The sequence below is a fragment of the Gracilinanus agilis genome, chromosome 4, assembly GCF_016433145.1.
Source record: "Gracilinanus agilis isolate LMUSP501 chromosome 4, AgileGrace, whole genome shotgun sequence".
NCBI classification, from domain to species: domain Eukaryota; kingdom Metazoa; phylum Chordata; class Mammalia; order Didelphimorphia; family Didelphidae; genus Gracilinanus; species Gracilinanus agilis.
This window is the reverse complement of record NC_058133.1, coordinates 408,541,187-408,563,958: the sequence shown is the minus strand read 5'-3', so window position 1 is coordinate 408,563,958 and position 22,772 is coordinate 408,541,187. Positions and strand designations below refer to the sequence as shown.

General features: G+C 34.9%; 1 protein-coding gene across 1 annotated transcript in view; it reads right to left on the bottom strand.

The window, feature by feature from the left end:
* The window catches only part of STXBP5 (syntaxin binding protein 5), a 252,000-nt gene that overhangs the window by 164,145 nt on the left and 65,083 nt on the right, over nt 1-22,772 (bottom strand). The gene's annotated exons all lie outside the window — the stretch shown is intronic.

Sequence of the window (22,772 nt, the reverse complement as noted above, 5' to 3'; positions counted from 1 at the left end):
ACATAATTTACTATATCAACTATTATAAATAAAAGGGTCCAAGGGAGATATATAGATATACAATGATGTTGATGTATCTATCTGTACTCTCCTGAGCTGCAGTTGATGGGAATACCTACTCTGATCACCCTTGACTGCTGATGTAAGTTGTCCCTTTCTCTCTAACAGCTCTCCAGTAAGGACCCTCAAGAGGTTAAAAAGATAAGTAACCTTTCCAGGTCCAACCTGGGGTTGGATAGATTAGTATTGGGCTATTGATTTGACTTGGATAACGTTCAGAATCTGACTGCGTTTGACTCCCTTCCCAAGGATCGTGATAGACAGACCACTCAGGAAGGTACTTTTTGCTGAACATTCTTTCTCTATACTCAGGGAAAGATAACAAGGTCAAGGATTGGGGAATGGAAACCCTATTGATCTATTATCTATAAACTAGTTGACAATCAGGACTAGAGGCTATTAATCTGGTGGAAGCTTGAGATTTATTCACTTCTACTATATCTGGCTGGACCTGGCCACAGCCAACTTAGAGAATAGGGAATGCTATTGATGCAGCTGTATTGATGATCTTATTTCTCTCAGCTTTCTCACTACCAGTGTTGGTGACGCATTAGCTCTCACAGACTATCAGGAAATAGCTTCAGATTTATTCCCACCCTCTTCTTCATAGACTGCCATCCTTCAACCACCCACTCAGTCAAGAGACTTCCCAGTCCAGAGACCTCCAGAGAGACTTCCTCAAAGAGGCTGTCAGGGGTATTTATACTGTGAGGCCAACCGACATTTGCCCCTGGCTCACGGCACTTGGGAACATTCCGGGTCTTCCAACTGCCATCCCTGTCAGTCAAGGTGGCATCCATCACTTCCCAGATTATGAATATAAAACAACAAACTAACAAACAAAAACCACATGATTATCTCAATAGATGCTGAAAAAGCCTTTGACAAAGTATAACACTTATTCCTATTGAAAACACTAGAAAGCATAGGAATAGAAAGACCTTTCCTAAAAATAATAAACAGTATATATCTAAAACCATCAACAAGCATCATATACAATGAGGATAAATTAGAAGCCTTCCCAATAGATCAGAAGTGAAACAAGGATGCCCATTATGACCTCTATTATTAAAATTGTACTAGAAATACTAGTGGTAGCAATTAGAGAAGAAAAAGAAATTGAAGGTAGTAAAATAGGCAATGAGGAGACTATCCTATCACTCTTTGCAGATGATATGATGATCTACTTAAAAAAAATCCTTGAGAATCAACTAAAAAGCTAGTAGAAATAATCAACAACTTTAGCAAAGTTGCAGGATAATGCATGTAAATCATCAGCATTTCTATATATTTCCAACACATTTCAGCGGCAAGAGTTAGAAAGAGAAACACCATTTAAAATCACCCTAGACCAATGATGGGCAAACTTTTTAAAGAGAGGGCCAAAGGAAAGGAAATGCTCATCTGTCAGTTTGTTTCTAAGGCAACTCTTTCGAGGTTTCGTTGTATTATATCCTACTTATTGTATTCGTCAGATTAGGAATAATGTTGTGCAGCCAAATAGAAAATTTCACAGGGCCACATCTGGCCTGCAGGCTGCAGTTTGCCTATCACTGCCCTAGACAATATAAAATACTTAGGAATCTATCTATCAAAACAAACACAGGAATTATATGAACACAAACAAAACACTTTCTAAACAATTAAACTAGATCTAAACAATTGGAAAAACATTGATTGCTCATGGGTAAGATGAGCTAACATAATAGAAATAACCATTCTACACAAATCAATTTACTTATTTAGTACCATATCTATCAAACTACCAAGAAACTTTTTTACAGAATTAGAAAAAATTATAACAAAGTTCATTTGGAAGAACAAAAGATCAAGAACATCAAGGGAAATAATGAAAAAAAAATGTGAAGGAAGGTAGCCTAGCAGTACCAGATATTAAACTATTCTATAAAGCAGCAGTCATCAAAACAATATGGTACTGGCTAAGAGACAGAAGGGAGGATCAGTGGAATAGACTTGGGGTAAGTGATGTCAGTAAGACAGTCTATGATAAACTCAAAGAGCCCAAAATCTGGGACAAAAATCCACTATTTGACAAAAACTGCTGGGAAAATTGGAAAACAATATGGGAGAGATTAGGTTTAGATCAACATCTCACACCCTACACCAAGATAAATTCAGAATGGGTGAAAGACTTGAATATAAAGAAGGAAACCATAAGTCAATTAGGAGAACACAGAATAGTATATTTGTCAGATCTATGGAAAAGGAAAGATTTTAAAACCAAGCTAGAATTTTAAAAAATTACAAAATGTAAAATAAATAATTTTTATTACATTAAATTAAAAAGGTTTTGTACAAACAAAAACAACGCAACCAAAATCAGAAGGGAAACAACAACCTGGGGAAAAAATCGTTATAACAAAAAAATCTGACAAACGTCTAATTATTCAAATATACAAGGAGTTAAATCAACTGCACAAAAAATCAAGTCATTCTTCAATTGATAAATGGACAAGGGACATGAATAGGCAATTTTTAGATAAAGAAATGAAAACTATCAATATGAAAATGTGTTGTAAATCTCTAATAATTAGAGAAATGCACATCAAAACAACTCTGAGGTATCACCTCACACCTAGAAGATTGGTTAAAATGACAGCAAAGGAGTGTAATAAATGTTAGAAGGGATGTGGCAAAATTGGGATATTAATGCACTGCTGGTGGAGTTGTGAACTGATCCAACCATTCTGGATGGCAATTTAGAACTATGCCCAAAGAGCGATAAAAGATTGCCTGCCCTTTGATCCAGGCATACCATTGTTGGGTTTGTACCCCAAAGAGATCATAGGGAAAGAGACATGTACAAAAATAATTTTAGCCACACTCTTTGTGATGGCAAAAAACTGGAAAATGAGGATATGCCTGTCAATTGGGATATGGCTGAACAAATTGTGGTATATGCTGGTGATGGAAAAGGAATAATAAACTGGAGAAATTCCATGTGAACTGGAATGACCTCTAGGAATTGATGTAGAGTGAAAGGAGCAGAACCAGGAGAATATTGTACACCGAGACTGATACACTGTGGTAAAATAGAATGTAATGGACTTCTGTACTAGCAGCAGTACAATGACCCAGGACAACTCTGAGGGATTTATGGAAAAGAACACTCCCCACATTCAGAGGAAGAACTACAGGAGTGGAAACACAGAAGAAAAACAACTGCTTGAACTCATGAGTTGATGGGGACATGATTTGGGAAGTAAACTCTAAATGACCACCTTAGTACAACTATCAATAATATGGAAATAGGTCTTGATCCATGACACATGAAGAAACCAGTGGAAATCGGCTACAGGGCGGGGGGGTTGGACTTTGGAAGGGGGAGAAGAGAGTAAGAATATGAATCATGGAACCATGTAAAAAAATTTTTAATAAAAAAAATGCAAAAAAAAAGAAAAATATTCACAACAGCTTTTTCTAAAAGCCTTAAGTTGAAAATTAAGGCATTGTCTTACTTTGAGAAACAGGTAAACAAAGTATTGTATATGAATGCAATGTAATATTTTTGTACTATGAGTAGTGAAATGGATAATTTCAGAGGAAACTAAGGTTTATCAAGTCTTTATCAAGCCAAATAAGGGTAAGAGAATTAGGAAAACAATTTATAATGATAACATTATAGAAAAAAAACAACTTGGAAAGATTTTAGAATTGCATTCAATGAAATAAGTATAAAAATTAAACAGATAATTAGCTTCTGAACAGAAAGGTAATACATTTATAATAAGGAAAAAGACATTTTCAGATACAGCTAATGTGGGAATTTGTTTTGTCATATTTAGTGGCATACTGACACACTGAAGGATTTTTTTTGAGGCAGCTTTGGTATGGTTGTTTGGTTACACTTAATTTGCTCAACATGAAGTAGGGCAGGGAAGACATTTTAATTTTTAAAAAGCAGTTGCCATAGGGGGCAGCTGGGTAGCTCAGTGGATTGAGAACCAGGCCTAGAGGCGGGAGGTCCTAAGTTCAATTCTGGCCTCAGACACTTCCCAGCTGTGTGACCCTGGGGAAGTCACTTGACCCCCATTGCCTAGCCTTACCACTCTTCTGCCTTGAAGCCAACAAACAATATTGACTCCAAGATGGAAGGTAAGGGTTAAATGAAAAATAAAAATTAAAAAAAAAGCAGTTGCCACCTAAAAAAATAATAAAAGAAAACAAATGCTACATAAACAGCTATTGTAGTAGATAAGAGAGTTAGAGTCAGAAAGACCCAGCCTCTGAAACACACTAGCGATGACCTAAAGAATCATTCAACCTCTTAAATCCCAAAACCAAATCTCTAATGCAATATAACACAGAAAAGGTAGGGACACTGGTAAAGGGAGTTTCTACCTAGGAGCTTCCTATACTGATGAAATCACAGGCCTGATAAAAATTAACAGTGAATGAATGAATGAGTAGTGACTAAATAAAAATGACCTAGACCAAGATGCAACATTCTCTCTCCTTTCCCATTTGAGGATTTGGTTTCCTCTAAAAATGCTATCTAGGTCCTCCCTCAGTTTAAAAAAAAAAAAAAAAGCATTTTCCTGACAGAAAAGATGTCAATTTACTAGGTCTCTCATTTTTAATTTTCCTGTCAGCTCCTAGACAGCTCTCGGGAAGGGGGCGGGGGGTGGGGGGGACACAGTAAAGGTTAGGGAAGGTATGGAACATGATGGCTGAGGCGGCAATTTGAAATTTTTACAGGCTCGTGGTCGATGTTATTCTACCAACATTGGCCTAAATAAAATATTCGTTATCCTCATAATATCAGCCTTTATCATTTTTAATCGTTACAGTACCAAAGGAGCTAGACTACTGTATCAGTCTGGTAATATAACTTGGACCAAGTTCAGTTCTGGGAGTTATGTTTATCATTCCAACTCTAGAGCTTTAGTCAGCCACCTCAGAATCCCAGGGACAATTTTAGTTGTTGATTCAGCTCTCTGGAAATATGTCATTTTAGATTCCAAATCAGCACTACACTATCCAAGTTAGCCCCAGAACATAACTGATGACAAAATGGCTGGACTTGGACCAAGTCAAGTCAGGTTAAGTCAATAAGCATTTATTAAATGCCTACTATGTGTCAGATGCAGTGCTAAATCCCATGGATACTAAGAGGCAAAAGTCAGTCTGCTTTTAAGGAGCTTTCAGGCTAATGAAAGAATCAACATGTAAACAACTATGTACAAACAAGATATATACCAGATAATTTGAAGATAATCAACAGAGGAAGCACTAACATTAAGGGTAAATAGTAAAGGATTCTTGTAGAAATTAGAGTTTTAGTTAAGAATGAAGGAATCCAATGAAACTAAAAGGTGGAGACAAGAAAGGACAAAAGTCTAAGTATGTAGAATAGTAAGTGAAACACCTGGACTTTGGAGATGTTGTGTCTTGTGTAGGGAATGGCATTCTGCATCACAGAATATGGAGGTAGGGAGGGAGAAACTAGAAAAATAGGAGGGGCTATATTTTTTGAAGAATTTTGAGCACCAGAGGATTTTTTTACTGTGGAGGTGATGGAGGAACTATTGGAATTAATGGAATAAGGGGTGACATGGTTAGATTTGTGCTTTATGAAGTTTATTTTCACAACAGAATTGAGGATAAATTGGAGTAGGGAGATATTTGTAGAAGTGTCTTATAAAAACAATCAGCTGTCTATTGATATTATTTGGGTATGAAATGATGAAGGTTTATACCAGTAGTTGGCAATGTCAGAAAAGGGGACATATACAAGAAATGTTATAAAGGGAAAAATAGATAAGTCTTGACAAAAGATCATTTATAGGAGAAGAAAAAAGGGGAATTAAGGATGCACCTAGGCTGTTAGTCTGGGTAATATGGAGAACAGTGGCATTCTCCACTGTAAGAAGAAAGAAAGGAAGAAGTCTTCCCAATAAGCTCAAGAGGGAAGTAAGGATGCTCAGTATCATCACTACTATTCAGTATTGCACTAGAACTACTACACAAATTATCAGTATTTCTCAATGTAACTAAGAGATAGAAAGAGAAATCAAATTTAAGATAACTATAAACAATATAAAATAACTAGAAGTCTACTTGTGAAGACAAACCCAGAAAATATTTTTTCTATAACTATAAAACATTTTTCACACAAATAAAGCCAGATCTAAGTAGCTAAAAAAACATTAATTGCTCATGGTTAGGTCAAAACAATATAATAAAAATAACAATTTTACCTAAATTTATTTATTTAGTCAATGCTGTACCAATCAAACTACCAAAAATTTACTTCATAGAGTTAAAAAAATAATAATAAAATTTCTCTGGAAGAAAAAAAAGGCCAAGAATATCAAAGGAATAATGAGAAGAAAAATTATGAAGAAAGGTGGCAAAGCTATACAGGATCTCAAACTATATTATAAAATGGCAACCATCAAAACAATCTGGTACTGGCTAAGAAATAAAGTGGTGAATCAATGAAACAGATTAGGCACTCAACATTCAGTGGTAAATGACCAAAGTAACAGTGTTTGAAAAATCCAAAAATCCAAGCTTTTGGAAGAAGAACTCACTATTTGACAAAAACTGCTAGAAAAACTAGAAAAGAGTGGATAGAACACCAAGCTTGGAGTCTAGAGGGCCGAGGTTACAATCAGACCTTAGATACTACCTAGCTATGTCACCCTGGACAAGTCACTTACACTATCTGCCTAAATCTTGCCCTTCTGTCTCAGAGTTGTTACTAAGACAAAAAGTTAGGGTTTTAAAAAAAACATTTTTAAAGACTACAAAGAGGTCAATAAAGATGAGAACTGGAAAATTGGCTCCTGATAATTTGGGCCTATCCTCTCATTGTAGATCATCTTATTTAAAAGAGCAAAAAACTACCAAAGGGGGTGGGGGGAAGATTATGCATGACTAGTCTTTTTTTTTTTTCAACAATCACAATAGAGCCAATATAGAGGAATAGAAGCCGGGAAAGCTTGAACTACTCAAAAATCCTTTCCAACCCCCTTAAAATAATGCTTTAAAATGAATATTGGAGTGATAAAAAACAACAAGGGGATGGAGCGAAGCAATTTTCCTGCAGAAAACAACTTGAAAGGTAGGCAGAGAGGATCCCTTTTACTGGGATTAGAGGGGAGAGTAGGGCCCCACCAAGGAGCAAGCCCCGTCTCCCCCAACCACATCTATGGTTCCAGGTTTTGAACCAAGCCAATACTGAGACCCTAAGACATTGACTAAGCCAACAGCAGTGCACCCCACATATATCCCTTAAAGTTCCAAGCTCTTCCCTGGGCTTGCAGCGAGGCCCCAAGCCCTAGCACAGGACAGTCCACTGTGTGTCTGGCTGGTGTAGGGTCAGAGGGAGACTCTGAACCCCTGTCCAAGGTCAAGATAGTTGGCAAGGTGTCTAGTGCATGCCAGCCCAAGGAGAGGACCAAAGCCCTCACCCATGCCTCCAATGAGATCTTAAATCCTAGTGCAAGGCAGTCCATGTGGTATACCTGATCTGGGTAAGGTACAGAACCCTTACCCAGGCTAACAATGAGGTTACAAGCCCCAGAGCAAGGTAGGTAGTTCAGAGTGTCTGACCTGATCAAGCCTGAAGTGAAGCCCAAAGCTCCTGCCCAAGCCAGAGGCTAGACTGAGACCCAGCACAGGGCAAGTCGTCAGTAGCCTCAGTGGGAAGTGGCTTTCAGAGCTCAGAGTCCACAGGTCATCATACCACCTTAGAAGAACTGAATCTTGAAGAAACCCAGAAATAAACCTAAGGGGAGCAACAAAGAAAGTCTGAAGTTTAAGAGAGTGCCCCTACTATTCTGAGAACAGAACTCATCTTTAAGATAAAAGTAAAAATCAAGAAAAAGTTAAGGAAAAGGCTGAAAAAATAAACTAACAAAAATAAATAAACAAACAAATAAAACTTTAACCATATATTTTTTAAAAATTTTTTATTTATTTTTAAAATATTTTTCCATGTTTACATGATTTATTTTCTTTCCCTCCCCTCTTCTCTCCTCACTCTCAAAGATGACAAGTAATTCCACTGGGTTGTACAAATGTTATCACTTGATACCTATTTCCATTTTATTCATTTTTGCTATAGAGCAATCTTTTAAAGCCAAAATTCCAATTGATATACCGATATATACAAGTGTTAAGTGATAAGGCATATGTTTTCCTAGAAAATTTATTTATGGAAAATGAAAAGTAAGGCACAGATTCAGAAGAAGACAAAGAAAGCAAAGCAGCTACATGTAAAACTTCAAAGAAAAATATGAATTGGTCTCAGGCTCTGGAAGAGCTCAAAATAATTTCAAAAATCAATTAAGATGCAGAGTAAAAATGGGAAAGAGAAATGAAAGCAATAGAAAGTAAATCTGATGAAAAGGAAAAAGGAAAACAAAAATCCAGTGAAGAAAATAATTTCTTAGAATGTAGAATTGACAGAATGGAAAAGGAGAGTCAAAAGCTCACAGAAAAAAAATCATTCATGAAAAATTAGAATTGGCAAATGAGAAACTAAAGACTTCATGAGACACCATGAAACAAGAAAACAAAATTTTTAAAAATGAAAAAGAAAGAAAGAGAAAAAGTGAAATATCACATTGAAAAATACAACTGACCTGGAAAATGGATCTAAGACAGAAACAATCTAAGAATTATTGGATTACCTGAAAGTCATGATTAAAAAAAAAAAAGAGCCTAGACACCATAATACAAGAAAATTATCAGACAACTATTTAAATATTCTTGAACAAGAGAGCATAAAAAAGAAATTGAAAGAATTCACATATCACTTCCATATATAAATTCCCAAATAACAACTCCTAGGAATATTAACACTAATTTCAACAGCCCCCAAGGGAAGGAGAAAACAACTGCAAGCAGACAAAAAGAATTCAAATACCATGGAGCTAGAGTCAGGATTACATAGAACTTAGCAGCCTTCACATTAAGAATCAGAAGGCTTGAAACATAATATAACAGAGGGCAAAAGAACTATGTTTACAACCCAGAATCACCTACCAGGCAAAACTAAGTATACAGTTGTCCCTCACTATATCATGGCTTCACTGTATTACAGGTTTTTAAAAAATATTTATCTAATTCTGTATTGCGGAATTTTTATTATATCACAAGATTTAAAAAAAAAACACACCAGTTTATTGAATGAAAAATCCAACAGAAACTCTCTCTCTCTCTCTCTCTCTCTCACACACACACACACACACACACACCCTTGCCATCAAGGAGCTTACAATTGAATGGAGGAGACAATATGCAACAAACATAAACAAGGTAAGCTATATATAACACACAAGCATCTGTGTGTTTCAAAATAATTAACAGAAAGAAGGCACTTAAGTTAAAAGGTGTTGGTAAAAACTTCTTTCAAAAGAGAAGATTTTACATGAGATTTAAAGGAAACCAGGACATAGTAAGCAGAATTGAGGAGGGAAAGCTTCTAGGCATAGGTGACACTGAGAGATGAAGCATCTTGTTCATGGCATAGCCACAAGGCCACTGTCTTTGGATATTAGAATTCATGTCAAGAAGTGAGATGTAATAAGAAAGGAAAGGTAGGAGGGTAGGTAGTGAAGTGCTTTGACTATATCAAGCAAAGCATTTTGTATTTGATCCTGGAAGCAATAGGGAACCATTGGGATTTATTAACTAGAGTAGTGATTTAGTCTAATCTGAACATTGGTGACTGAATGGAGAATGGACTAGAGTAGGGATGGAACTGAAACAAGCTGACTTATACATTATGAAATTATGTAAATAAAACTACAAAACAAACTTTACAAAAATAAGGCAGGCTCTTGTCACATCCTTTATTCTGTACCATACTAATAAAATTAGAAAAAATAATGAGATTCATCTAAAGGCACAAAAGTTAACAATTATCAAGAAGATAATGAAAGCAAAAGCAGGGAAGGGAACCAAATAATACCAAATCTCAAACTATACTACAAAGTAGTCATTTCCAAAATAATTTGTTACTGGTCAAAAAAACTTACCAAGGGGGCAGCTGGGTAGCTCAATGGATTGAGAGTCAGGCCTAGAGATGGGAGGTCCTAGGTTCAAATCTGGCCTCAGACACTTCTCAGCTGTGTGACCCTGGGCAAGTCACTTTACCCCCATTGCCTACCTTTACCACTCTTCTGCCTTGGAGCCAATACACAGTATTAACTTCAAGACAGAAGGTTAGGGTTTAAAAAAAAACTTATCAAGTTAGTAGAATAGATTATATCCACAACATTCAGAAATAAACAATTAATAGCCTATTATTTGCTAAATCCAAAGACTTGCTGTTGAGGAAAAGACTCACTAAATGATTAAAAACTGCGGAGAAAAGTAAATAGCAATCAGGCAGAAATTAAGTTTAGATCAACATCTCAAACCATATATTAAGATAAGCTCCAAATGAATACATGACCTAAATATAAGATATCACATCTTAAAAAGTTTAGAGGAGCAAAGATACTTTTCTAATGTGTGCATATGTATCTGTGTATATAAAAATACATACATATACACCTTTGGGAAGAAATCATCGCTAAACAGGGGATAAAGAAGAACACAAAAGATAAAACTATTTTAATTACATTAAACTAAAAAGATTTTGCACAAACCACTGCAGCTAAGACTATAAAGAAAATAGTTAACTGAGAAAAGTCTTTCAGCAAGTTTCTCTGGTAAAGTTCTCATTTCCAAGGTATATAAGAATCTGACTTAATTTATAAGAACATTAGTCATTGCTCAATTAATAAACAATCAAAAGATCTGAATGATTTTCAAAGAATAAATCCAAACTATCAAAAATGCTTTAAATCTCTAATAATTAGGGAAATACAAATTAAAGCAATTCTGAAGTTCAACTTCAAACTTATCAGACAAAGACAACAAATAAAGTAAAATTTTAAAGGGGCTGTAGAAAAACAAACACTTTGATGTGGTGGTGGTGGTGGTGGTGAATAGGTCCAAACATTATGGAAAGCAGTTTGGAATTATGCCTACAAATTACTAAAGAGTACATGCCTTTTGGCCGTCTGATATGATTACTAGGCATATACCCCCCAGAAAATCAATGAGAAAGGAAGAATTCCTTTAGGTATAAAATAGTTATCTTTTACTCAAAGAACTAAAAATTAAGGAGGTATCTTTCAACTGTCAACTGTCAGTACAAATTATGATATATGAATATAATGGAATACTATAGTACTGAAAGAAATAGAAAAGAATTTCAGAAATATCTGGGAAGATGAGCATGAAGTAATGAAAAGTGAACCAGAAGAAAAATTTGTAATATAATATTAAAATTGTACAAACAATTCTGAAAAACTTACCATTAAACTGAATGATCACAACCATTATTCCTTAGGATGGATAAAGAAAAACATTTCATAATAGTAACTCGGTGGGTGGACTAATATGTAGAATAAGAGAAGCATTTTTGGACATGGCCAAAGTTTCAGTACATATTATTTGATTATGCTATAATAACACAGTGATTACTCTTTCTTTCCAACCTTTATCTTCCTTGCTTGTTTTCTTGCTTTTTAAATTTCTCTTTAATAAGCATGGGAAGGGTGAATGGGAGAAGAAAATAATTGCTTAATAACAGACATTTTAAAGTTTTTATAAAAATAAACAAGGATGCAAAAAATCTAAATATTGATAAACCTGATATTAAAATATTCTGGTAAGAATTACCTATTTGACAAGAACTGTTAAGAAAATTTGAAATCAGTACAGAAGGAACTGGGTTATAAGAAATATATTGCATCACATCACATTAGATTTTATTTTACCTTAAAGAATTTTATTACATAGAAGACAAAGGTAGAAAGAAAAATTAAGGCAAGGCATTTTAAAATGTTATGTACTGTTACTGATATACTGTTTTCCTCATTGTTATTACATATTGCACATACCTCTCCAATATATCTCTCAACTCATAAGCTAACAAAATTCTTTCAGATTCTACTTCAGTCAATACTAATCTATTGCTTCTTGCAAATAACTTCCCTGCTTCAATCTTCATGTGTCTCTATGTAGCAACACATAATTATCATGTACTCTTTCTTCTCTTTCAGTATGTTTCAAAACCTAAAAGTTCCCTGATCTAAAAGCCTTTTTGAATCCAGTTTGCTAATTGTTATTTTGCTCCCTAACATTGTAAGAATTAATTTTTATTATGGCATTTTCCATCTATGAATATGCTATTTGATATAATTCTTCTATCAAAGGGTTCAAGGTAAGGAAAGGGGGTAACTAGACTTCAATTAAGACTCTCCAGATCTAGAAAAGGAGAAAAAAAGGAAAGTGAAACTTAATAGGTAGGTGCTTGATAAGTCCTTGTGGTATGAAAAATCTTTGAATTTGAAGTCAAGGGTTTTAGTTTGAATGCTTCAAAGTGACCTTGGCTACTTTCCTTTTGCTCTCTGGGCCTCAGGTTCCTTATTTATAAAATGAAAAAGGATTAATTTTAAGAATATTTCCAGCTCGAATTATTATACCATTACATATATGTTCTCTTCCAAACAACTGACAATAGTCCTCTATTTTTTTATCTTCTCCTTTCCTTCAGCCCATAAGCCTCTAATGCATTTTTACATACAACAGAAATTCCAAAAATGATTTTACATAAGTGATAAGTTGCTCTTTGCTCTTTCAAAGAGGACTTTGAAATTAAGAGTTATAAAGGACTTAAAAGACAATCTAATCTACTACCCTCTTTTTAAAAATATGGAAATTGAGAATGATAGAAGTTAATTGACTTACTCTGATTCTCACAGCTCCCTTTCATTCTATCATTTTGTGGGATAATCTTTTAGGAATAATCCTTTCAAGGCATAATAATCCTTTGAAGGGTAATGGGATAATCATTTGAAGGCAACTCCAGAAAAGAGATTCTCAAATTTAAGCATACCATTATTTTTCCAGTTTCAGGTTTCCAGAGAGAAATAAATAGCTCAAAGTGATACCTTAATTTTACTATTAAGAAATGAGCAATTAGTAAAAATATTCAGCAGCATCTTGGTATTTTTTAAACCGTTACCTTCTGTCTTAGCATCAATTCTAAGATATAAGAACAACAAGGGTTAGGCAATTGGGTTTAAGTAACTTGCCCAGAGTCACATAGCTAGGAACAGATTTGAGGCCAGATTTGTACCCAGGTCTTCCCAACTCCAGAACTGGCACTCTAACCACTATGCTACCTAGCTGCCCTAGTATCTAAAAATTTAAAGTTGTTGCTTTGTGACTCATTAGGTGAATGAATTTTAAATATTTCTTTTTTTAAAAAGTGTTTATCATGATTATTTGGGCAGGGGAGAAAACTAAAAAGTTATCATGATTTATCAGATAACCTACTAAAGGGAGAGGACCTCAGATTTCACTGATACTAGGAAATACTAGGTAAAAAAAATCACCTCTACAAATTTACTTACTCTATAATTTATGAATGACGTAAATGATTTATCCACAGTCACATTGCCAGTCTGAGTTTGCAGGGGAACTTAAAAACAAGTTCCATGGCTTTAAAGTTGACTCTCTTTTATGCAACAATCTCACTAATACATGAATGTCAATAAGAACTATAGGAATAGCAATAAATATGTATTATACTAATCTATTTGGATTTCTGAAGAAGCAAGAAACTGTTCTAAGTTTTACAAATCAACTTCCTACCGAGTAGGTAGAGTTTTTCATTCTTGAAAACGATCCTAATAACAAACTGTAAGGTGATGGGCTTTGAGTTACTTATCAAGGAATGGAGATTTACAGAGATACAAAACTATAACATAACAACAGAAAATGCACAACTAAACTTACTAGAGTGTTCCAAGCAGTTTGACACACAAACTGAAAATGAAGAGGGAAACAGTAAAAAGTAACTTGCAAAATTGTCCAGTGGGAAGGAAAAAGCAACATCCTTAGGCATTCAGACAAGCAGACCTCCAGGATAATTGGTACATGTGGATGACAAAATAAAAAGAAATTTCTTTGACACAAAAACGAATTCAAAACTCAATCCAGAAGCCAAAGAATTTCAACCCCAAACATCTATAGGAGAAATTCATTATTCATCCATTACCAAGGCTCCAGGCTTATATAATTTCAGTAATGCCTGTAACTAAAGTACACTTTGAATGTTTAAATCAAAAAGACATAGAGAAACCTGACAAGTAGCATGTCAAAGAAGAAGAGAATAACTGGGAAATGGGAAATGTGACAAATACAACATGGGAAGACACAAAGTTCAATCTTACAGAATCTCTGTTGCATATAAACAAAGCAAATAACATCCAGTTTACCCAACAATCCCAAAATCCTTTCAAGTATTCATCTATATCATTTATAATGTTAACACCAGATTGGAATAGAATGTATAATCAACAATACATTTCCAATATAGACATGCAAATTCCTCTAATCCACACATTCCCTGGATCTAACCTTGTGATTTATCAACAAAGCATGTTCAGGTAGGCAGAAAAGTCTTTACCTTTCCAGTGGTCAATAGCAAATTTAATGCAAAACACAAACACTCTTCCTGAAACCACATCTTTAAAGAACAGTGAAACGAACCATGCCAGTGCAGAAACAACAGAGAAAAGCGGTCAGAATGACATCACTGCAACATCAATTAGCAACCTAGAGTATGCAAACCCATTACAAAATGAAAAAGAACTACAAACAGATGGTCCAGATCCAGAACAAACTGTGGCTAATTTGCAACAAGAATGGGACATAGAGAATATAGAGATAGAAGCACCAATGGTTCAAATGCATGAAGACACTGAGAACAGTGAGCCCCAAATCATGACCAAAGTGGGGAATGAAATCTTTCCTGCACTAATGGGCAAGGGGGCCACTAGAGCTGTTCTTAAAACATCTTCAGAGAACAGCACAATCATAGGGTCTATAGGGAATGTGGAGCAGACTATGGCAAAAAAAATACAGTAGAATCTACTGAGTAGATGAATAGGGTCAGAGCAATATTGGAGTGCTAGTTCCAATGAAGGAGACCATTACACACTTGCTGAAGGAAACCATCTGCAGGTGGATATTGATCCATATAACTTGGCCAAAACATTGCAAAAGTTTTTGGACATAGTATATGTTAGGAACTTAGAGACCATCATCTATAAAAGTGTCAATGCCAAAATGCAGAGAGTTCACATATATAATACAGACAAGAATGCAAACATACAATGCAAACAATACAGTAACACCAGAAAAGAAAAAATGAGGAATTAAGATAATTGCTATACATCACACAAACAAAATTAAAAACACACAAAAGATTGCAGAGCATGAGTGGAGAAAAAAGAAATCCCAACAGGCAAATCTATGATGACAGACAAGATGTAAGATGACAGACAAAGAAATAAAGAGAAAAAATCAAGAAAGAGAAGGGAAAGAACTGCTACAAGTAAAAAACAGAGACTGTGCAAGTTGAAATGCACAGCTAAAACTTTGAACTATGTAAATATTGTACATTGTAAGAAGAGGACAGAAGGAAAAGAACGATACATAAGAATGGTACTCTTGATTACACAAAAAAACAAATTAATTTTACACTTTAGGGAATACATTCAACACAGCACATATATAACATACAAGAAAGAAGAGAACTCCAGCAGGCAAAATGTAGCAAAGAGGATGACTTTGAACATTGGGTAAGTATAATACATCCATCACACTATACAAGGACACAAACACGGCACAAAACTGATGTACAGCAAGGACCTCATGTAAATAAACGAGAGTCTGAAGTTGCAGAATTGCAAAATGTATATATTGTACATATGTAATTACTAAGTCCCATAAAGATCTTAGTCAAATCAGCAGATTTTCTTATCTAAAGTCAAAATTCCAAGACTATGTATAAAATACATCATATGTACATAAATGGTTGTAAATGTGTAAAAATATGTAACGTAGGTTAACAAAAGTAGCTATAGGGTTGGAAATAAGGTATCATAACCTTGTACATAGAGTATCATAATTAAACATATAATATATAAACAGAATAGAAACAGGAATAGCACAGATAGGGATTTAGAGAAAATTCAGATCACAAGCTTTAGTTAGTGTAAGGAAAGCATAAGCATAAGATAGAGTATCATATTTAGGTAGGTAGGTAGGTAAGAATATTAACAAAGTAGATAGATGAAAACAGATTCATGGTAGCAATAAAATAGCATTGTATTAGGAAAATAGGTAGTTAAGATAATGGCTTAGAAATAACTAAGAGTAGGAAAACAGTTGTATTGTTTAACATTTGAAACCTAGGCATTCATTATTCTTAACAAAGCAATATGTTAAAAATTGTTTTCACTTTTGGAATATTGTTACAAATACAGAAACCTCATCTCCTACACAAACTTTCCTGAAACTCTCTTAGAATAAATTACGTAGCTTAGAAATTAGCATAGAAGGGAAAGTTAGAGAAATTTATTATTTTTGGGGGTGGGGCATAAGTTAGGAATAGAAAAGAAATAATAATATTAGGTAAGTATTTTTACATAGTGACTTTTGGAAAGTTACACAAGAAAACCGGGAATTGTAAGAGCAGACTGGGTTGAGTGGAACCTTTGGAATGCTGAGAAGCTGGACTTGAGTGACACAGACCAACAGCTGAGCTAGAGCAAAGCAAGTTGGGAAAGGGAACCTATACGGAGGGGGCTTTTTGATCTGAGATCTTGGGATGAGAGGAAGGCTTGCCCACCCAGGGAACAATGGAGAGCCAGCCCAAAAGATTTTCTTTGGACATCTACATCCCCAAAAGCCTGTTGTTTCCTGACAGCCTCAACCATCAACCTGAAGGAGATTCAGGACTCATGAGGCCTGAGGGGTCAGTGGACTCCGGAAACTTTTGAGCCAGCCCCTGAAGACTCTCAACCCTTACTTGCCTTACATCAAGACCCTGTTATATTGCTAGCAGTATAGATTTTAGATTAGGATAAGAAATGGGGGAGAGAAGGTGAATTTCTGGTTCGGCCATTTGGCCAGCCAGGGAGAAGTACTTTTGGGGATTAGAAGTTAGGAATTTCCCAATACCTCTTCCCCTCTCCCCCCACCTTCTGCTACCTTAATCATTATAATAAACTTGATTCTCGGTCAGATAAAAGGAGACTTTATTCAGGACAAAGAGAGAACAAGGGGTCTGAGAGGACAGCAGCTCAAGCCAGACTCTGGCTGATCAAGACCCCCTGCTGTGCTATTTTAATTGGGGGGGGTGGACTTTTGCTTAAAGGGAATGTGGTCCCACTGACATTACCCACAAGTAAAGACCCCTTTCAAGCTACCATCGCTTGCCCATTCTCTGGTACCCTTTACCATCCAAATACCTCTCAAAATATATCATTCTTACACTAGCAATTAATCACTTGCCCAACTGTCCCTCTTAACACCTGCCTGAATTTCCAAGACAGTGTAGTTTTTGAACATGAAATTTAACATTGAACACTTGGCACAAAGAATCTCATAAAGTAGATAAACTCTACTGATTTCTAACAGGAAAAGACCAAACAATTCAAAACAAAAAATGCTACCAGAATTCACCACTAGGTGTCATTTAAATCCTTTTAAGGTCATGTGCTATCAGTAAAGATGAAAATTCCATTAAGTTGTATTTACTTTCACTTCATAAAAATTAGGACAGGTAATGTTGGAGGGGATGTGACAAAATTGGGTCACCAATACACTACTGGTGAAATTGTGAATCAATCCAACCATTGGAGAGGGCAATTTGGAATTATGTGCAAAGAGCTTTAAAAGAATGCCTGCCCTTTGATCCAGTCATACTACTTCTATTTATAGCCATGCTCTTTGTGGTGGCAAAAAATTGGAAAAGTAGGCATGTCCCTCGATTGGGAAATGGTTGAACAAATTGCGGTATCTCTGATGGTGATAGAATACTATTGTGCTGTAAGGAATAATGAACTGGAGGATTTCTATGTGAACTGGAAAGACCTCCAAAAATTGATGCAGAGCAAAAGAAGCAGAACCAGGAGAACATTGTACACAGAAACTGAAACACTGTGGTACAATCAAATGTAACAGACTTTTCTACTAGTAGCAGTGCAATGATCCAGGACAACATTGAGGAACTTATGAGAAAGAATGCTATCCACATCCAGAAAAAGAACTGTGGCAATAGAAATGCAGAAGAAAATGATATGATCGATCACGTGGTTGAATGGGGATCTGATTGAGGTTCTAGCATTAAATGATCACTCTATTGCAAATATGAATAATATGGAAATATTTTAACTATTATGTATATGTATATGTGTATATACACACACACACACACACACACACACACACACACACACACACATCTATAACCCAGTGGAATTGCTTGTCAGCTCTGGGAGATGGGGAGGGAAGAGGGGTGGGAAGAATCATGAATCATGTAACCATGGCAAAACATTCTAAATAAATAAATAAAATTAGAACAGGAATTCCTAGCAAACGGATAATGGGGCTATAACCCCTAACTGATGCTCCTACTGAAATTTCTGTCTTGAAATGTTAACTTAAGTCCTGGAAATAGAACAAAACCCGGAAAATCTTGGAATGTCCTCTTCTCAGATAAAATAGCTGTTTCCCCAGAATAAAGGTTAATATAATTAGGAGTCAAGAACAAATAGGACCAAAATGACAGCAATTACTGGCCCATACTTGACCTTGTGAGAAGAATTATGTTAGGACCTGGTTGCTTTCCCCTTATAGTTATTGAATGTAATCAATTGTAAGACTTCAGATAAGCAAGAAAAATAAAGTTTTACAACTGTTAATTAGAGAGATTTAGCAATTAGATGGTCTATAACAGTTAGAGCCCTGAACCTGGAATCAGGAATACCTAAGCTGAAATTCAGTCTCAGATATTCATTATTTTGGTGATCTTGGGCAAGTCATTTAATCTCTCCTCAAATCTCAATGTGGACAGATAATATTTGTAAAATACTTTGCAAACTTGAAATCACTATATAAATGCTAGTTTATTTTTTTAAATAGGAAAATAATAACAGAATAAGAAAAATTGCAATTACATTTAGATATACTGTGTTAACCATCTCCCAGCATTCTGAGATATAATGCCCAGAGTTAGGACTTTTCCAGTATTTTACAACAAAATTAATAAAATAACAATTCTATTTTCCTAACCACACTAATGGAAATCTCAGGAAATGGTATTTCAAGTAAAGTTCCTTTAAAAAAAAAAAAAGCAATGAATTGCAATCTAACAATGCTTCCTCCATATCATTTTTTAATTCAAATGTAAAACTTCACATTTTGTCTCTATTGGATTTCATCATCTTAGCTTCAAACCAATGCCTATAAATATCTTTTTAGATCTTAATTATACTTCCTCATGTGTTAGCTAGTCCTTTCAGTTTTGTATCATCTGTAGATTTGATGATCATTTTTTTAAACCCTTCCCTTCTGTTTTGGAATCAATACTGTGTATTGGTTCCAAGGCAGAAGAGCAGTAAGGGCTAGGCAATTAAGGGTTAAGTGACTTGCCCAGAGTTATACAGCTAGGAAATGTCTGAGGCCAGATCTGAACACAGGACCTCCCATCTTTGGTCCTGACTCTCAATCCACTGAGCCACCTAGCTGCCCCCTTGATGATCATTTTTATATGCCTTTAAGTGACTGATAAAAATGTTAAGCAGCACCCAGCCAATCACAGATCCCAAGAGTATTATGAAAAAGATTTTCTGTCACGAAAGCGAACACAACAACTCCAGAGTCTGGCTGTTCAAATATTTTTAATCAATTTAATTGTATTGTCTAAAGTACATCTAGTAGTATGAGAATAGTATGAGTACTTAATCAAAATCTTTGCTAAAATATATCTATATTCAACTATTCTGAGAGCAATTTGCAACTATGCCCAAATGGCTTTAAAACTGCACATACCCTTTCGATCCAGTAATACTACTAGTAGGTCTATATACCAAAGAGATTTTTTTAAAAAGGGAAGAGGACCTATTTGTACAAATATTTGTAGCAGCTATTTATGTGGTAGCAAAGAACTGGAAATTGAGGAGACATCCATCAATTAGGGAATGGCTTGATGGCTAAACAAACTGTGGCATGTGACTGCAATAGAATATTATTATGCTGAAAGAAATTAATGATTCCAGAAACACCTAGAAAGACTTACAAGAACTAATATGAAGTGAAGTGAGCAGAATCACAATACTGTATAATACACAGTAACTAAAATATTATATGATGAAGAACTGTGAAGCATCTAGCTATTCTCAGTAATATAATGATCTAAGACAACTTAAAGACTCATGATGAAAAATATAATCCACCTCCAAAGAAAGAACCAATGGAGTCTGATGGCAGACCAAAACATTATTATATTTCACTTTCTTTCTTCTTTTTTTGGTTGACATCTCTTCCACAAAAATGACTAATGTAGAAAAATGTTTTACACAACTGCACATGTAAAATCTGTATCAGATTTCTTACTGTCTTCAGGGAACAGGGATGGTAGGGAGAGAAGTTGGAACTCAAAATTTTAAGAAAATGAATGCAAAAAACTTGTTTCTACATGTACTTGAGGAGAAAATTTAAAAATTGAAGGAAAAATAAAATACTATTAAACACTCCCCTCCACATACACATGTACAATTCCCTGCATCTACTAGTTCAATAGACTGTTTAAAAAATAAAAATGTTAAGTCTGGCAGGACTTCTTTTAATATTATAGTTAGTTTTTTTATTACTGGGTCTTCCTATGTCACCTAGGCTAGAGGTGCAAGGGCTCAGTTCCACTTTGATTGACCTGAGTTCTCTAATCTATTCTGTTTCTCTGCCCCTGTGCTGGTTAAGCAACCTGGTATATTACCACCTAACCCATTCTTCCTCAATGGGACTGTTTCTACTTGTATGTTCAATTTTCATTCTTGAGCATATATCACATATAGTCTGGTTTCCCATTTAAAATCTTAGTACTTAGAAACCTATTTTTCCTGTGAACCCTTTAGAAATCTGCTTTCTCAAAATTTTTAGTGTATGTCAAATTACTATGTCCAAATTTCCTCTTCTCTATCACAGAGTAGTTACTTCCTTCCAGGTTTCCATTTTTTTACCCCAGACCCCAGTAAGAATCAAATCCAGAATACAATTCATTGTTTCTCTGTCTTCTGAAAAATGAAATTTTCACTTAGGCAGACTGATAAGTTATTATTTATTTTTCTTTTGGCAAAAAAGATTTGAAATAGCTAGACCAAGATAAAACCACTTCTTCTGTCTTGATAAGAATAGTTCTTTGAGACTTATACATCACATTACATAGTCCATTCAAGCCTTACAAAAATACTATGAAGTAAGTACTACAAGTATTAATTGTCGATCCCACTTTCCTAATAAATTTTATTTTTTAATAAATAAAGGGTTATTTAATTTTTAACTGAGGTCTCCCTGACATCAAGTCTAGAACTCCATTCACTATGGCATGATGCCTATCTGTATCATTTTCTTGTACATTTAGAAAAAGATGCTGACAGAAATCCCTTAATATGAACTATCCATTGTTGCTAATGTTTTATTTTACTATTCTGAATACTCTAACAGGTATCACTGAAATGGACAAAACTTTAATCCTGCTAAAGATTTCAGTTAACACTTCAAGGTTTATGTGTAAGCAACCTGATTTATTACTCCAGCATCTAGACAGCAAACTTTCTCTATTAGAAGACAGTGATAAGAAGAAAATATACTCAGTGAATGATGGCAAGCTGACATAACTACCAAAGGGAAATGTCCTCTGAATATTCTATTAAAATATAATGCATAAAATGTAAAATAAATTCCTAAATGATATCTACTGTTAAAATATTAGCAACTTATATTGAGTATCATGTTGCTTCAAATATTATTAAGGCAATCAAGTATTGCAAGAAAAAAATTCTACAAATTTCTGTCGCCATAGAAAATAAATGCCATGTTCAATTCTTTATTTCTTAAGTTTCTTTGCTGAAGTACCTTTGCATGAATACACATTAAAATATACATGCATACAATTTAGTTTTCTTTTCTTTTTTCTTTTTTTTTTTTTTAACCCTTGTACTTCGGTGTATTGTCTCATAGGTGGAAGATTGGTAAGGGTGGGCAATGGAGGTCAAGTGACTTGCCCAGGGTCACACAGCTGGGAAGTGGCTGAGGCCGGGTTTGAACCTAGGACCTCCTGTCTCTAGGCCTGACTCTCACTCCACTGAGCTACCCAGCTGCCCCTACAATTTAGTTTTAAAAGAAGCCCCTAAAGATGTTAACATTTTTAATTATTTTTAAAAATTTACTTACTTCAAAATAATTACTTATTTTAAAAAATAAAATATCTCTTTTGTGAGGCTGAAAGTATTTACTTTAAAAATTACATCTAGATCAATATTTTTGTTTACAGAATGACCCTCAGTTCTACACAGTTGCTTCTGTAGTAGTAGTGGCCAAAAGGAGGAAATGTTAGGGGGACAATGGGACCTGAAGTAGGAACCAAAAAATCAGTGTATAAATCATCTAAAAATGCCAGTTTAACTGATAATACTCTAAATATGAAACCTACAAGGAAAAATCATTAAGTTTATACATTGTTGAAAGAAATGAAACACATATCATTCTTAAAGAGTTTAGAAAGTATTCAGTAACTCTCACACATAAGTCACACAAAGGAAGAC